This window comes from Lepisosteus platostomus, chromosome 5 (genome assembly GCF_059453375.1).
Source record: "Lepisosteus platostomus isolate fLepPlt1 chromosome 5, fLepPlt1.hap1, whole genome shotgun sequence".
Classification (NCBI taxonomy): Eukaryota; Metazoa; Chordata; class Actinopteri; order Semionotiformes; family Lepisosteidae; genus Lepisosteus; species Lepisosteus platostomus.
Window position 1 is genome coordinate 18,730,341 of NC_142615.1, and position 17,315 is coordinate 18,747,655.

Below are 17,315 nucleotides of genomic sequence, written 5' to 3' on the forward strand. Positions count from 1 at the left end.
CAGCGAGGGGGGTTGGCTTGTATGGTACAGCGCTTGCTTTGCATGTGGGAGATAGCAGGATCAATTCCCGCATCCTCCAGGTGTGTGCTTAGAGCTTGATGTGCCGAAAGGCGTCCTTTAGCCTGTGGTCCCGCCTTACATGGAGAGCATCGTGCAGCTGTCAAGCGTTTCGCAGCCACGCCCCCTTTTCATCTTCTCTCTGGCTTAAGCGTCACTCCGCCCCTCTCTCTTGACATTTCATGTCAGCATGTCAGAAGTCCGAGTGACATTTTTAATGGCTGAGTGAGGGCACGATGCTGAAGCAGAGAGGCCACCTCAGCCACAGAGACTTGTGCTAGGTGAGATCTGAAAGACGGACTCGCAACAGAAACAGACCAAAAATGTATCGGTGAGATCAAAAGGCAAATGCAACATTCAGCAGAGGGCGTCTAAAGATTAGGGAACGGGCGACTGAAATCCATGTGAGGCAAACTTTCCGGTGTGTGTACTGCAGCTGGGCTTGTTGGCGTAATTGGTAGTGCGTCAGTCTCGTCATCTGAAGGGCCTGAGTTTGATCCTCACACGGGGCAGGGCTGCTTCCTCTCTTGCTCTTTTCAAACACTTGCGGCAACTGTTCGCTCATAACCACGTCTGGAATGCGTGACCTTTACACGGGCGAGAAGCAACGCCGCATCCCTTTTCTAAAGAACATTCACATTCAGAAATAAGTCAAGAAATTTGCCATTACTTTCGCTCGCACTGCTGTCAGCCTGCCCATGTTGCCAAAGAAAGATTCACTCGGCGTCAACATGACAGAACAGCGATCACTTGAAAACAATGTTCCACACTCCGTAAGCAAGAACTTCAGTGTTTGCAGTCACCCGATATGCCGATAGTCAAAGGAGCGCAAAACACGAAGCGTCAAAAGACAAGATGAGTTGATGGAAAGAGCGTTGAATTGATGAGCACAAAAGTTCAGCTCGTACAATAGGCAACGAAGGTCTCAGCGTCGTCATCGCACTTGAAAGGACTGCCTTGCAGACCAAGGGCAGTGGGCGGTGCCCGGTAAGAGGGGCAGAGGCGGTAAGACATGATGCCGAGACGCATGAAGCGAGGGGGATTAGCTCAAATGGTAGAGCGCTCGCTTAGCATGCAAGAGGTAGCGGGATCGATGCCCGCATCCTCCAGGTCTGAGTTTGGATCTCCGGAAGCCCGGTGCTCTTGTTTAGCTTCTGCGACTTCTGACAGGTGCTCCTCCGTTGCGGAGAGAATGTCCTTCAGTTGTCAAGCGTTGAAGGGCCACACCTCCTTCCCAACCTCAGTCTGCACTGAGTGCGTCTCCGGCATTTTCTCGTCCAATTTGTCAGCTTAGCAAGTGAAAAGTATATCCGAGTGAAAACAGTGCTGATAATACTCTCACGAATTGTTAGAAGACGTGCTTTTGATCATCGATTGCTTAACAATCACATTCGTTCGACTTGAGCCATCAAGCTCGTAGTTTTCCTTCAAATCTTGAAAGCTCTCAGTGAGAACATCATAGGCTGCAGGACGCCCCGTAACTTGATTACTTCAACAGAAAGAAGAGCAGACAGCTCGACAAATATGTGAGGCGCAGAGAGCGCAAGGCGAGCCGCACACGTTTCGGTGGCTGAGAGAGGGCAGTTTTTGCTTCTGCATTTCCCAAGTAAGGACGCATGACAACAAGCGATCGCGGTGCTCATCTACGACACAGTGGTGATGAGTTTTCAGTACGTGTTCTTTTGAACGAGCAATGAGGTTGCCGCCTTGGACAGCTGACTGCACGCTCTCATTGTGCCACGTGATGAGAATTCACCAGGCTCGTTCAGTCATTAGTCACATTCCATCGTTTGCCATAAGCAGACGCTGCGAAGTGATGTGGATATCAGTTCCCAGTCTTGTGGAAGAGGAGGAAAAGAGCACACGAGGGCTCGTCCGGGAGTTGAACCCGGGACCTCTCGCACCCTAAGCGAGAATCATACCACTAGACCAACGAGCCACAGCAGCACTTTCCATTTCAATCTGTCAGCGAGCTTGAGGATGGGGAGAGGCGCCATTCGCTCGTCCAGTCAGACCTTCATCAATAAGTCAAGAAAGCTGCAATTACACGACTGCCTTGCAGACGAAGGGCAGTGAACTGTGCCCGGTAAGAGGGGAACAAGCGGCACTAGGTGACGCCGAGGCATAAGTCCCAGCGAGGGGGGTTGGCTTGTATGGTACAGCGCTTGCTTTGCATGTGGGAGATAGCAGGATCAATTCCCGCATCCTCCAGGTGTGTGCTTAGAGCTTGATGTGCCGAAAGGCGTCCTTTAGCCTGTGGTCCCGCCTTACATGGAGAGCATCGTGCAGCTGTCAAGCGTTTCGCAGCCACGCCCCCTTTTCATCTTCTCTCTGGCTTAAGCGTCACTCCGCCCCTCTCTCTTGACATTTCATGTCAGCATGTCAGAAGTCCGAGTGACATTTTTAATGGCTGAGTGAGGGCACGATGCTGAAGCAGAGAGGCCACCTCAGCCACAGAGACTTGTGCTAGGTGAGATCTGAAAGACGGACTCGCAACAGAAACAGACCAAAAATGTATCGGTGAGATCAAAAGGCAAATGCAACATTCAGCAGAGGGCGTCTAAAGATTAGGGAACGGGCGACTGAAATCCATGTGAGGCAAACTTTCCGGTGTGTGTACTGCAGCTGGGCTTGTTGGCGTAATTGGTAGTGCGTCAGTCTCGTCATCTGAAGGGCCTGAGTTTGATCCTCACACGGGGCAGGGCTGCTTCCTCTCTTGCTCTTTTCAAACACTTGCGGCAACTGTTCGCTCATAACCACGTCTGGAATGCGTGACCTTTACATGGGCGAGAAGCAACGCCGCATCCCTTTTCTAAAGAACATTCACATTCAGAAATAAGTCAAGAAATTTGCCATTACTTTCGCTCGCACTGCTGTCAGCCTGCCCATGTTGCCAAAGAAAGATTCACTCGGCGTCAACATGACAGAACAGCGATCACTTGAAAACAATGTTCCACACTCCGTAAGCAAGAACTTCAGTGTTTGCAGTCACCCGATATGCCGATAGTCAAAGGAGCGCAAAACACGAAGCGTCAAAAGACAAGATGAGTTGATGGAAAGAGCGTTGAATTGATGAGCACAAAAGTTCAGCTCGTACAATAGGCAACGAAGGTCTCAGCGTCGTCATCGCACTTGAAAGGACTGCCTTGCAGACCAAGGGCAGTGGGCGGTGCCCGGTAAGAGGGGCAGAGGCGGTAAGACATGATGCCGAGACGCATGAAGCGAGGGGGATTAGCTCAAATGGTAGAGCGCTCGCTTAGCATGCAAGAGGTAGCGGGATCGATGCCCGCATCCTCCAGGTCTGAGTTTGGATCTCCGGAAGCCCGGTGCTCTTGTTTAGCTTCTGCGACTTCTGACAGGTGCTCCTCCGTTGCGGAGAGAATGTCCTTCAGTTGTCAAGCGTTGAAGGGCCACACCTCCTTCCCAACCTCAGTCTGCACTGAGTGCGTCTCCGGCATTTTCTCGTCCAATTTGTCAGCTTAGCAAGTGAAAAGTATATCCGAGTGAAAACAGTGCTGATAATACTCTCACGAATTGTTAGAAGACGTGCTTTTGATCATCGATTGCTTAACAATCACATTCGTTCGACTTGAGCCATCAAGCTCGTAGTTTTCCTTCAAATCTTGAAAGCTCTCAGTGAGAACATCATAGGCTGCAGGACGCCCCGTAACTTGATTACTTCAACAGAAAGAAGAGCAGACAGCTCGACAAATATGTGAGGCGCAGAGAGCGCAAGGCGAGCTGCACACGTTTCGGTGGCTGAGAGAGGGCAGTTTTTGCTTCTGCATTTCCCAAGTAAGGACGCATGACAACAAGCGATCGCGGTGCTCATCTACGACACAGTGGTGATGAGTTTTCAGTACGTGTTCTTTTGAACGAGCAATGAGGTTGCCGCCTTGGACAGCTGACTGCACGCTCTCATTGTGCCACGTGATGAGAATTCACCAGGCTCGTTCAGTCATTAGTCACATTCCATCGTTTGCCATAAGCAGACGCTGCGAAGTGATGTGGATATCAGTTCCCAGTCTTGTGGAAGAGGAGGAAAAGAGCACACGAGGGCTCATCAGTTGAACCCGGGACCTCTCGCACCCTAAGCGAGAATCATACCACTAGACCAACGAGCCACAGCAGCACTTTCCATTTCAATCTGTCAGCGAGCTTGAGGATGGGGAGAGGCGCCATTCGCTCGTCCAGTCAGACCTTCATCAATAAGTCAAGAAAGCTGCAATTACACGACTGCCTTGCAGACGAAGGGCAGTGAACTGTGCCCGGTAAGAGGGGAACAAGCGGCACTAGGTGACGCCGAGGCATAAGTCCCAGCGAGGGGGGTTGGCTTGTATGGTACAGCGCTTGCTTTGCATGTGGGAGATAGCAGGATCAATTCCCGCATCCTCCAGGTGTGTGCTTAGAGCTTGATGTGCCGAAAGGCGTCCTTTAGCCTGTGGTCCCGCCTTACATGGAGAGCATCGTGCAGCTGTCAAGCGTTTCGCAGCCACGCCCCCTTTTCATCTTCTCTCTGGCTTAAGCGTCACTCCGCCCCTCTCTCTTGACATTTCATGTCAGCATGTCAGAAGTCCGAGTGACATTTTTAATGGCTGAGTGAGGGCACGATGCTGAAGCAGAGAGGCCACCTCAGCCACAGAGACTTGTGCTAGGTGAGATCTGAAAGACGGACTCGCAACAGAAACAGACCAAAAATGTATCGGTGAGATCAAAAGGCAAATGCAACATTCAGCAGAGGGCGTCTAAAGATTAGGGAACGGGCGACTGAAATCCATGTGAGGCAAACTTTCCGGTGTGTGTACTGCAGCTGGGCTTGTTGGCGTAATTGGTAGTGCGTCAGTCTCGTCATCTGAAGGGCCTGAGTTTGATCCTCACACGGGGCAGGGCTGCTTCCTCTCTTGCTCTTTTCAAACACTTGCGGCAACTGTTCGCTCATAACCACGTCTGGAATGCGTGACCTTTACACGGGCGAGAAGCAACGCCGCATCCCTTTTCTAAAGAACATTCACATTCAGAAATAAGTCAAGAAATTTGCCATTACTTTCGCTCGCACTGCTGTCAGCCTGCCCATGTTGCCAAAGAAAGATTCACTCGGCGTCAACATGACAGAACAGCGATCACTTGAAAACAATGTTCCACACTCCGTAAGCAAGAACTTCAGTGTTTGCAGTCACCCGATATGCCGATAGTCAAAGGAGCGCAAAACACGAAGCGTCAAAAGACAAGATGAGTTGATGGAAAGAGCGTTGAATTGATGAGCACAAAAGTTCAGCTCGTACAATAGGCAACGAAGGTCTCAGCGTCGTCATCGCACTTGAAAGGACTGCCTTGCAGACCAAGGGCAGTGGGCGGTGCCCGGTAAGAGGGGCAGAGGCGGTAAGACATGATGCCGAGACGCATGAAGCGAGGGGGATTAGCTCAAATGGTAGAGCGCTCGCTTAGCATGCAAGAGATAGCGGGATCGATGCCCGCATCCTCCAGGTCTGAGTTTGGATCTCCGGAAGCCCGGTGCTCTTGTTTAGCTTCTGCGACTTCTGACAGGTGCTCCTCCGTTGCGGAGAGAATGTCCTTCAGTTGTCAAGCGTTGAAGGGCCACACCTCCTTCCCAACCTCAGTCTGCACTGAGTGCGTCTCCGGCATTTTCTCGTCCAATTTGTCAGCTTAGCAAGTGAAAAGTATATCCGAGTGAAAACAGTGCTGATAATACTCTCACGAATTGTTAGAAGACGTGCTTTTGATCATCGATTGCTTAACAATCACATTCGTTCGACTTGAGCCATCAAGCTCGTAGTTTTCCTTCAAATCTTGAAAGCTCTCAGTGAGAACATCATAGGCTGCAGGACGCCCCGTAACTTGATTACTTCAACAGAAAGAAGAGCAGACAGCTCGACAAATATGTGAGGCGCAGAGAGCGCAAGGCGAGCCGCACACGTTTCGGTGGCTGAGAGAGGGCAGTTTTTGCTTCTGCATTTCCCAAGTAAGGACGCATGACAACAAGCGATCGCGGTGCTCATCTACGACACAGTGGTGATGAGTTTTCAGTACGTGTTCTTTTGAACGAGCAATGAGGTTGCCGCCTTGGACAGCTGACTGCACGCTCTCATTGTGCCACGTGATGAGAATTCACCAGGCTCGTTCAGTCATTAGTCACATTCCATCGTTTGCCATAAGCAGACGCTGCGAAGTGATGTGGATATCAGTTCCCAGTCTTGTGGAAGAGGAGGAAAAGAGCACACGAGGGCTCGTCCGGGAGTTGAACCCGGGACCTCTCGCACCCTAAGCGAGAATCATACCACTAGACCAACGAGCCACAGCAGCACTTTCCATTTCAATCTGTCAGCGAGCTTGAGGATGGGGAGAGGCGCCATTCGCTCGTCCAGTCAGACCTTCATCAATAAGTCAAGAAAGCTGCAATTACACGACTGCCTTGCAGACGAAGGGCAGTGAACTGTGCCCGGTAAGAGGGGAACAAGCGGCACTAGGTGACGCCGAGGCATAAGTCCCAGCGAGGGGGGTTGGCTTGTATGGTACAGCGCTTGCTTTGCATGTGGGAGATAGCAGGATCAATTCCCGCATCCTCCAGGTGTGTGCTTAGAGCTTGATGTGCCGAAAGGCGTCCTTTAGCCTGTGGTCCCGCCTTACATGGAGAGCATCGTGCAGCTGTCAAGCGTTTCGCAGCCACGCCCCCTTTTCATCTTCTCTCTGGCTTAAGCGTCACTCCGCCCCTCTCTCTTGACATTTCATGTCAGCATGTCAGAAGTCCGAGTGACATTTTTAATGGCTGAGTGAGGGCACGATGCTGAAGCAGAGAGGCCACTTCAGCCACAGAGACTTGTGCTAGGTGAGATCTGAAAGACGGACTCGCAACAGAAACAGACCAAAAATGTATCGGTGAGATCAAAAGGCAAATGCAACATTCAGCAGAGGGCGTCTAAAGATTAGGGAACGGGCGACTGAAATCCATGTGAGGCAAACTTTCCGGTGTGTGTACTGCAGCTGGGCTTGTTGGCGTAATTGGTAGTGCGTCAGTCTCGTCATCTGAAGGGCCTGAGTTTGATCCTCACACGGGGCAGGGCTGCTTCCTCTCTTGCTCTTTTCAAACACTTGCGGCAACTGTTCGCTCATAACCACGTCTGGAATGCGTGACCTTTACACGGGCGAGAAGCAACGCCGCATCCCTTTTCTAAAGAACATTCACATTCAGAAATAAGTCAAGAAATTTGCCATTACTTTCGCTCGCACTGCTGTCAGCCTGCCCATGTTGCCAAAGAAAGATTCACTCGGCGTCAACATGACAGAACAGCGATCACTTGAAAACAATGTTCCACACTCCGTAAGCAAGAACTTCAGTGTTTGCAGTCACCCGATATGCCGATAGTCAAAGGAGCGCAAAACACGAAGCGTCAAAAGACAAGATGAGTTGATGGAAAGAGCGTTGAATTGATGAGCACAAAAGTTCAGCTCGTACAATAGGCAACGAAGGTCTCAGCGTCGTCATCGCACTTGAAAGGACTGCCTTGCAGACCAAGGGCAGTGGGCGGTGCCCGGTAAGAGGGGCAGAGGCGGTAAGACATGATGCCGAGACGCATGAAGCGAGGGGGATTAGCTCAAATGGTAGAGCGCTCGCTTAGCATGCAAGAGGTAGCGGGATCGATGCCCGCATCCTCCAGGTCTGAGTTTGGATCTCCGGAAGCCCGGTGCTCTTGTTTAGCTTCTGCGACTTCTGACAGGTGCTCCTCCGTTGCGGAGAGAATGTCCTTCAGTTGTCAAGCGTTGAAGGGCCACACCTCCTTCCCAACCTCAGTCTGCACTGAGTGCGTCTCCGGCATTTTCTCGTCCAATTTGTCAGCTTAGCAAGTGAAAAGTATATCCGAGTGAAAACAGTGCTGATAATACTCTCACGAATTGTTAGAAGACGTGCTTTTGATCATCGATTGCTTAACAATCACATTCGTTCGACTTGAGCCATCAAGCTCGTAGTTTTCCTTCAAATCTTGAAAGCTCTCAGTGAGAACATCATAGGCTGCAGGACGCCCCGTAACTTGATTACTTCAACAGAAAGAAGAGCAGACAGCTCGACAAATATGTGAGGCGCAGAGAGCGCAAGGCGAGCCGCACACGTTTCGGTGGCTGAGAGAGGGCAGTTTTTGCTTCTGCATTTCCCAAGTAAGGACGCATGACAACAAGCGATCGCGGTGCTCATCTACGACACAGTGGTGATGAGTTTTCAGTACGTGTTCTTTTGAACGAGCAATGAGGTTGCCGCCTTGGACAGCTGACTGCACGCTCTCATTGTGCCACGTGATGAGAATTCACCAGGCTCGTTCAGTCATTAGTCACATTCCATCGTTTGCCATAAGCAGACGCTGCGAAGTGATGTGGATATCAGTTCCCAGTCTTGTGGAAGAGGAGGAAAAGAGCACACGAGGGCTCGTCCGGGAGTTGAACCCGGGACCTCTCGCACCCTAAGCGAGAATCATACCACTAGACCAACGAGCCACAGCAGCACTTTCCATTTCAATCTGTCAGCGAGCTTGAGGATGGGGAGAGGCGCCATTCGCTCGTCCAGTCAGACCTTCATCAATAAGTCAAGAAAGCTGCAATTACACGACTGCCTTGCAGACGAAGGGCAGTGAACTGTGCCCGGTAAGAGGGGAACAAGCGGCACTAGGTGACGCCGAGGCATAAGTCCCAGCGAGGGGGGTTGGCTTGTATGGTACAGCGCTTGCTTTGCATGTGGGAGATAGCAGGATCAATTCCCGCATCCTCCAGGTGTGTGCTTAGAGCTTGATGTGCCGAAAGGCGTCCTTTAGCCTGTGGTCCCGCCTTACATGGAGAGCATCGTGCAGCTGTCAAGCGTTTCGCAGCCACGCCCCCTTTTCATCTTCTCTCTGGCTTAAGCGTCACTCCGCCCCTCTCTCTTGACATTTCATGTCAGCATGTCAGAAGTCCGAGTGACATTTTTAATGGCTGAGTGAGGGCACGATGCTGAAGCAGAGAGGCCACTTCAGCCACAGAGACTTGTGCTAGGTGAGATCTGAAAGACGGACTCGCAACAGAAACAGACCAAAAATGTATCGGTGAGATCAAAAGGCAAATGCAACATTCAGCAGAGGGCGTCTAAAGATTAGGGAACGGGTGACTGAAATCCATGTGAGGCAAACTTTCCGGTGTGTGTACTGCAGCTGGGCTTGTTGGCGTAATTGGTAGTGCGTCAGTCTCGTCATCTGAAGGGCCTGAGTTTGATCCTCACACGGGGCAGGGCTGCTTCCTCTCTTGCTCTTTTCAAACACTTGCGGCAACTGTTCGCTCATAACCACGTCTGGAATGCGTGACCTTTACACGGGCGAGAAGCAACGCCGCATCCCTTTTCTAAAGAACATTCACATTCAGAAATAAGTCAAGAAATTTGCCATTACTTTCGCTCGCACTGCTGTCAGCCTGCCCATGTTGCCAAAGAAAGATTCACTCGGCGTCAACATGACAGAACAGCGATCACTTGAAAACAATGTTCCACACTCCGTAAGCAAGAACTTCAGTGTTTGCAGTCACCCGATATGCCGATAGTCAAAGGAGCGCAAAACACGAAGCGTCAAAAGACAAGATGAGTTGATGGAAAGAGCGTTGAATTGATGAGCACAAAAGTTCAGCTCGTACAATAGGCAACGAAGGTCTCAGCGTCGTCATCGCACTTGAAAGGACTGCCTTGCAGACCAAGGGCAGTGGGCGGTGCCCGGTAAGAGGGGCAGAGGCGGTAAGACATGATGCCGAGACGCATGAAGCGAGGGGGATTAGCTCAAATGGTAGAGCGCTCGCTTAGCATGCAAGAGGTAGCGGGATCGATGCCCGCATCCTCCAGGTCTGAGTTTGGATCTCCGGAAGCCCGGTGCTCTTGTTTAGCTTCTGCGACTTCTGACAGGTGCTCCTCCGTTGCGGAGAGAATGTCCTTCAGTTGTCAAGCGTTGAAGGGCCACACCTCCTTCCCAACCTCAGTCTGCACTGAGTGCGTCTCCGGCATTTTCTCGTCCAATTTGTCAGCTTAGCAAGTGAAAAGTATATCCGAGTGAAAACAGTGCTGATAATACTCTCACGAATTGTTAGAAGACGTGCTTTTGATCATCGATTGCTTAACAATCACATTCGTTCGACTTGAGCCATCAAGCTCGTAGTTTTCCTTCAAATCTTGAAAGCTCTCAGTGAGAACATCATAGGCTGCAGGACGCCCCGTAACTTGATTACTTCAACAGAAAGAAGAGCAGACAGCTCGACAAATATGTGAGGCGCAGAGAGCGCAAGGCGAGCCGCACACGTTTCGGTGGCTGAGAGAGGGCAGTTTTTGCTTCTGCATTTCCCAAGTAAGGACGCATGACAACAAGCGATCGCGGTGCTCATCTACGACACAGTGGTGATGAGTTTTCAGTACGTGTTCTTTTGAACGAGCAATGAGGTTGCCGCCTTGGACAGCTGACTGCACGCTCTCATTGTGCCACGTGATGAGAATTCACCAGGCTCGTTCAGTCATTAGTCACATTCCATCGTTTGCCATAAGCAGACGCTGCGAAGTGATGTGGATATCAGTTCCCAGTCTTGTGGAAGAGGAGGAAAAGAGCACACGAGGGCTCGTCCGGGAGTTGAACCCGGGACCTCTCGCACCCTAAGCGAGAATCATACCACTAGACCAACGAGCCACAGCAGCACTTTCCATTTCAATCTGTCAGCGAGCTTGAGGATGGGGAGAGGCGCCATTCGCTCGTCCAGTCAGACCTTCATCAATAAGTCAAGAAAGCTGCAATTACACGACTGCCTTGCAGACGAAGGGCAGTGAACTGTGCCCGGTAAGAGGGGAACAAGCGGCACTAGGTGACGCCGAGGCATAAGTCCCAGCGAGGGGGGTTGGCTTGTATGGTACAGCGCTTGCTTTGCATGTGGGAGATAGCAGGATCAATTCCCGCATCCTCCAGGTGTGTGCTTAGAGCTTGATGTGCCGAAAGGCGTCCTTTAGCCTGTGGTCCCGCCTTACATGGAGAGCATCGTGCAGCTGTCAAGCGTTTCGCAGCCACGCCCCCTTTTCATCTTCTCTCTGGCTTAAGCGTCACTCCGCCCCTCTCTCTTGACATTTCATGTCAGCATGTCAGAAGTCCGAGTGACATTTTTAATGGCTGAGTGAGGGCACGATGCTGAAGCAGAGAGGCCACTTCAGCCACAGAGACTTGTGCTAGGTGAGATCTGAAAGACGGACTCGCAACAGAAACAGACCAAAAATGTATCGGTGAGATCAAAAGGCAAATGCAACATTCAGCAGAGGGCGTCTAAAGATTAGGGAACGGGCGACTGAAATCCATGTGAGGCAAACTTTCCGGTGTGTGTACTGCAGCTGGGCTTGTTGGCGTAATTGGTAGTGCGTCAGTCTCGTCATCTGAAGGGCCTGAGTTTGATCCTCACACGGGGCAGGGCTGCTTCCTCTCTTGCTCTTTTCAAACACTTGCGGCAACTGTTCGCTCATAACCACGTCTGGAATGCGTGACCTTTACACGGGCGAGAAGCAACGCCGCATCCCTTTTCTAAAGAACATTCACATTCAGAAATAAGTCAAGAAATTTGCCATTACTTTCGCTCGCACTGCTGTCAGCCTGCCCATGTTGCCAAAGAAAGATTCACTCGGCGTCAACATGACAGAACAGCGATCACTTGAAAACAATGTTCCACACTCCGTAAGCAAGAACTTCAGTGTTTGCAGTCACCCGATATGCCGATAGTCAAAGGAGCGCAAAACACGAAGCGTCAAAAGACAAGATGAGTTGATGGAAAGAGCGTTGAATTGATGAGCACAAAAGTTCAGCTCGTACAATAGGCAACGAAGGTCTCAGCGTCGTCATCGCACTTGAAAGGACTGCCTTGCAGACCAAGGGCAGTGGGCGGTGCCCGGTAAGAGGGGCAGAGGCGGTAAGACATGATGCCGAGACGCATGAAGCGAGGGGGATTAGCTCAAATGGTAGAGCGCTCGCTTAGCATGCAAGAGGTAGCGGGATCGATGCCCGCATCCTCCAGGTCTGAGTTTGGATCTCCGGAAGCCCGGTGCTCTTGTTTAGCTTCTGCGACTTCTGACAGGTGCTCCTCCGTTGCGGAGAGAATGTCCTTCAGTTGTCAAGCGTTGAAGGGCCACACCTCCTTCCCAACCTCAGTCTGCACTGAGTGCGTCTCCGGCATTTTCTCGTCCAATTTGTCAGCTTAGCAAGTGAAAAGTATATCCGAGTGAAAACAGTGCTGATAATACTCTCACGAATTGTTAGAAGACGTGCTTTTGATCATCGATTGCTTAACAATCACATTCGTTCGACTTGAGCCATCAAGCTCGTAGTTTTCCTTCAAATCTTGAAAGCTCTCAGTGAGAACATCATAGGCTGCAGGACGCCCCATAACTTGATTACTTCAACAGAAAGAAGAGCAGACAGCTCGACAAATATGTGAGGCGCAGAGAGCGCAAGGCGAGCCGCACACGTTTCGGTGGCTGAGAGAGGGCAGTTTTTGCTTCTGCATTTCCCAAGTAAGGACGCATGACAACAAGCGATCGCGGTGCTCATCTACGACACAGTGGTGATGAGTTTTCAGTACGTGTTCTTTTGAACGAGCAATGAGGTTGCCGCCTTGGACAGCTGACTGCACGCTCTCATTGTGCCACGTGATGAGAATTCACCAGGCTCGTTCAGTCATTAGTCACATTCCATCGTTTGCCATAAGCAGACGCTGCGAAGTGATGTGGATATCAGTTCCCAGTCTTGTGGAAGAGGAGGAAAAGAGCACACGAGGGCTCGTCCGGGAGTTGAACCCGGGACCTCTCGCACCCTAAGCGAGAATCATACCACTAGACCAACGAGCCACAGCAGCACTTTCCATTTCAATCTGTCAGCGAGCTTGAGGATGGGGAGAGGCGCCATTCGCTCGTCCAGTCAGACCTTCATCAATAAGTCAAGAAAGCTGCAATTACACGACTGCCTTGCAGACGAAGGGCAGTGAACTGTGCCCGGTAAGAGGGGAACAAGCGGCACTAGGTGACGCCGAGGCATAAGTCCCAGCGAGGGGGGTTGGCTTGTATGGTACAGCGCTTGCTTTGCATGTGGGAGATAGCAGGATCAATTCCCGCATCCTCCAGGTGTGTGCTTAGAGCTTGATGTGCCGAAAGGCGTCCTTTAGCCTGTGGTCCCGCCTTACATGGAGAGCATCGTGCAGCTGTCAAGCGTTTCGCAGCCACGCCCCCTTTTCATCTTCTCTCTGGCTTAAGCGTCACTCCGCCCCTCTCTCTTGACATTTCATGTCAGCATGTCAGAAGTCCGAGTGACATTTTTAATGGCTGAGTGAGGGCACGATGCTGAAGCAGAGAGGCCACTTCAGCCACAGAGACTTGTGCTAGGTGAGATCTGAAAGACGGACTCGCAACAGAAACAGACCAAAAATGTATCGGTGAGATCAAAAGGCAAATGCAACATTCAGCAGAGGGCGTCTAAAGATTAGGGAACGGGCGACTGAAATCCATGTGAGGCAAACTTTCCGGTGTGTGTACTGCAGCTGGGCTTGTTGGCGTAATTGGTAGTGCGTCAGTCTCGTCATCTGAAGGGCCTGAGTTTGATCCTCACACGGGGCAGGGCTGCTTCCTCTCTTGCTCTTTTCAAACACTTGCGGCAACTGTTCGCTCATAACCACGTCTGGAATGCGTGACCTTTACACGGGCGAGAAGCAACTCCGCATCCCTTTTCTAAAGAACATTCACATTCAGAAATAAGTCAAGAAATTTGCCATTACTTTCGCTCGCACTGCTGTCAGCCTGCCCATGTTGCCAAAGAAAGATTCACTCGGCGTCAACATGACAGAACAGCGATCACTTGAAAACAATGTTCCACACTCCGTAAGCAAGAACTTCAGTGTTTGCAGTCACCCGATATGCCGATAGTCAAAGGAGCGCAAAACACGAAGCGTCAAAAGACAAGATGAGTTGATGGAAAGAGCGTTGAATTGATGAGCACAAAAGTTCAGCTCGTACAATAGGCAACGAAGGTCTCAGCGTCGTCATCGCACTTGAAAGGACTGCCTTGCAGACCAAGGGCAGTGGGCGGTGCCCGGTAAGAGGGGCAGAGGCGGTAAGACATGATGCCGAGACACATGAAGCGAGGGGGATTAGCTCAAATGGTAGAGCGCTCGCTTAGCATGCAAGAGGTAGCGGGATCGATGCCCGCATCCTCCAGGTCTGAGTTTGGATCTCCGGAAGCCCGGTGCTCTTGTTTAGCTTCTGCGACTTCTGACAGGTGCTCCTCCGTTGCGGAGAGAATGTCCTTCAGTTGTCAAGCGTTGAAGGGCCACACCTCCTTCCCAACCTCAGTCTGCACTGAGTGCGTCTCCGGCATTTTCTCGTCCAATTTGTCAGCTTAGCAAGTGAAAAGTATATCCGAGTGAAAACAGTGCTGATAATACTCTCACGAATTGTTAGAAGACGTGCTTTTGATCATCGATTGCTTAACAATCACATTCGTTCGACTTGAGCCATCAAGCTCGTAGTTTTCCTTCAAATCTTGAAAGCTCTCAGTGAGAACATCATAGGCTGCAGGACGCCCCGTAACTTGATTACTTCAACAGAAAGAAGAGCAGACAGCTCGACAAATATGTGAGGCGCAGAGAGCGCAAGGCGAGCCGCACACGTTTCGGTGGCTGAGAGAGGGCAGTTTTTGCTTCTGCATTTCCCAAGTAAGGACGCATGACAACAAGCGATCGCGGTGCTCATCTACGACACAGTGGTGATGAGTTTTCAGTACGTGTTCTTTTGAACGAGCAATGAGGTTGCCGCCTTGGACAGCTGACTGCACGCTCTCATTGTGCCACGTGATGAGAATTCACCAGGCTCGTTCAGTCATTAGTCACATTCCATCGTTTGCCATAAGCAGACACTGCGAAGTGATGTGGATATCAGTTCCCAGTCTTGTGGAAGAGGAGGGAAAGAGCACACGAGGGCTCGTCCGGGAGTTGAACCCGGGACCTCTCGCACCCTAAGCGAGAATCATACCACTAGACCAACGAGCCACAGCAGCACTTTCCATTTCAATCTGTCAGCGAGCTTGAGGATGGGGAGAGGCGCCATTCGCTCGTCCAGTCAGACCTTCATCAATAAGTCAAGAAAGCTGCAATTACACGACTGCCTTGCAGACGAAGGGCAGTGAACTGTGCCCGGTAAGAGGGGAACAAGCGGCACTAGGTGACGCCGAGGCATAAGTCCCAGCGAGGGGGGTTGGCTTGTATGGTACAGCGCTTGCTTTGCATGTGGGAGATAGCAGGATCAATTCCCGCATCCTCCAGGTGTGTGCTTACAGCTTGATGTGCCGAAAGGCGTCCTTTAGCCTGTGGTCCCGCCTTACATGGAGAGCATCGTGCAGCTGTCAAGCGTTTCGCAGCCACGCCCCCTTTTCATCTTCTCTCTGGCTTAAGCGTCACTCCGCCCCTCTCTCTTGACATTTCATGTCAGCATGTCAGAAGTCCGAGTGACATTTTTAATGGCTGAGTGAGGGCACGATGCTGAAGCAGAGAGGCCACTTCAGCCACAGAGACTTGTGCTAGGTGAGATCTGAAAGACGGACTCGCAACAGAAACAGACCAAAAATGTATCGGTGAGATCAAAAGGCAAATGCAACATTCAGCAGAGGGCGTCTAAAGATTAGGGAACGGGCGACTGAAATCCATGTGAGGCAAACTTTCCGGTGTGTGTACTGCAGCTGGGCTTGTTGGCGTAATTGGTAGTGCGTCAGTCTCGTCATCTGAAGGGCCTGAGTTTGATCCTCACACGGGGCAGGGCTGCTTCCTCTCTTGCTCTTTTCAAACACTTGCGGCAACTGTTCGCTCATAACCACGTCTGGAATGCGTGACCTTTACACGGGCGAGAAGCAACGCCGCATCCCTTTTCTAAAGAACATTCACATTCAGAAATAAGTCAAGAAATTTGCCATTACTTTCGCTCGCACTGCTGTCAGCCTGCCCATGTTGCCAAAGAAAGATTCACTCGGCGTCAACATGACAGAACAGCGATCACTTGAAAACAATGTTCCACACTCCGTAAGCAAGAACTTCAGTGTTTGCAGTCACCCGATATGCCGATAGTCAAAGGAGCGCAAAACACGAAGCGTCAAAAGACAAGATGAGTTGATGGAAAGAGCGTTGAATTGATGAGCACAAAAGTTCAGCTCGTACAATAGGCAACGAAGGTCTCAGCGTCGTCATCGCACTTGAAAGGACTGCCTTGCAGACCAAGGGCAGTGGGCGGTGCCCGGTAAGAGGGGCAGAGGCGGTAAGACATGATGCCGAGACGCATGAAGCGAGGGGGATTAGCTCAAATGGTAGAGCGCTCGCTTAGCATGCAAGAGGTAGCGGGATCGATGCCCGCATCCTCCAGGTCTGAGTTTGGATCTCCGGAAGCCCGGTGCTCTTGTTTAGCTTCTGCGACTTCTGACAGGTGCTCCTCCGTTGCGGAGAGAATGTCCCTCAGTTGTCAAGCGTTGAAGGGCCACACCTCCTTCCCAACCTCAGTCTGCACTGAGTGCGTCTCCGGCATTTTCTCGTCCAATTTGTCAGCTTAGCAAGTGAAAAGTATATCCGAGTGAAAACAGTGCTGATAATACTCTCACGAATTGTTAGAAGACGTGCTTTTGATCATCGATTGCTTAACAATCACATTCGTTCGACTTGAGCCATCAAGCTCGTAGTTTTCCTTCAAATCTTGAAAGCTCTCAGTGAGAACATCATAGGCTGCAGGACGCCCCGTAACTTGATTACTTCAACAGAAAGAAGAGCAGACAGCTCGACAAATATGTGAGGCGCAGAGAGCGCAAGGCGAGCCGCACACGTTTCGGTGGCTGAGAGAGGGCAGTTTTTGCTTCTGCATTTCCCAAGTAAGGACGCATGACAACAAGCGATCGCGGTGCTCATCTACGACACAGTGGTGATGAGTTTTCAGTACGTGTTCTTTTGAACGAGCAATGAGGTTGCCGCCTTGGACAGCTGACTGCACGCTCTCATTGTGCCACGTGATGAGAATTCACCAGGCTCGTTCAGTCATTAGTCACATTCCATCGTTTGCCATAAGCAGACGTTGCGAAGTGATGTGGATATCAGTTCCCAGTCTTGTGGAAGAGGAGGGAAAGAGCACACGAGGGCTCGTCCGGGAGTTGAACCCGGGACCTCTCGCACCCTAAGCGAGAATCATACCACTAGACCAACGAGCC

The 17,315-nt window shown here is 51.1% G+C and overlaps 7 non-coding genes across 7 annotated transcripts; all 7 read right to left on the minus strand.

Moving 5' to 3' along the window:
* Nucleotides 1-1,924: 1,924 nt before the first annotated feature.
* Nucleotides 1,925-1,996, minus strand: trnap-agg (transfer RNA proline (anticodon AGG)). The gene has a single exon. It is a non-coding gene; the product is annotated as a tRNA-Pro (tRNA).
* Nucleotides 1,997-6,298: 4,302 nt separating this feature from the next.
* trnap-agg (transfer RNA proline (anticodon AGG)) lies at nt 6,299-6,370 on the minus strand. Its single transcript has one exon. It is a non-coding gene; the product is annotated as a tRNA-Pro (tRNA).
* Nucleotides 6,371-8,487: 2,117 nt separating this feature from the next.
* trnap-agg (transfer RNA proline (anticodon AGG)) lies at nt 8,488-8,559 on the minus strand. The gene has a single exon. It is a non-coding gene; the product is annotated as a tRNA-Pro (tRNA).
* Nucleotides 8,560-10,676: 2,117 nt separating this feature from the next.
* On the minus strand, nt 10,677-10,748 carry trnap-agg (transfer RNA proline (anticodon AGG)). Its single transcript has one exon. It is a non-coding gene; the product is annotated as a tRNA-Pro (tRNA).
* A 2,117-nt stretch (nt 10,749-12,865) lies between these two features.
* On the minus strand, nt 12,866-12,937 carry trnap-agg (transfer RNA proline (anticodon AGG)). Its single transcript has one exon. It is a non-coding gene; the product is annotated as a tRNA-Pro (tRNA).
* Nucleotides 12,938-15,054: 2,117 nt separating this feature from the next.
* trnap-agg (transfer RNA proline (anticodon AGG)) lies at nt 15,055-15,126 on the minus strand. Its single transcript has one exon. It is a non-coding gene; the product is annotated as a tRNA-Pro (tRNA).
* A 2,117-nt stretch (nt 15,127-17,243) lies between these two features.
* On the minus strand, nt 17,244-17,315 carry trnap-agg (transfer RNA proline (anticodon AGG)). The gene has a single exon. It is a non-coding gene; the product is annotated as a tRNA-Pro (tRNA).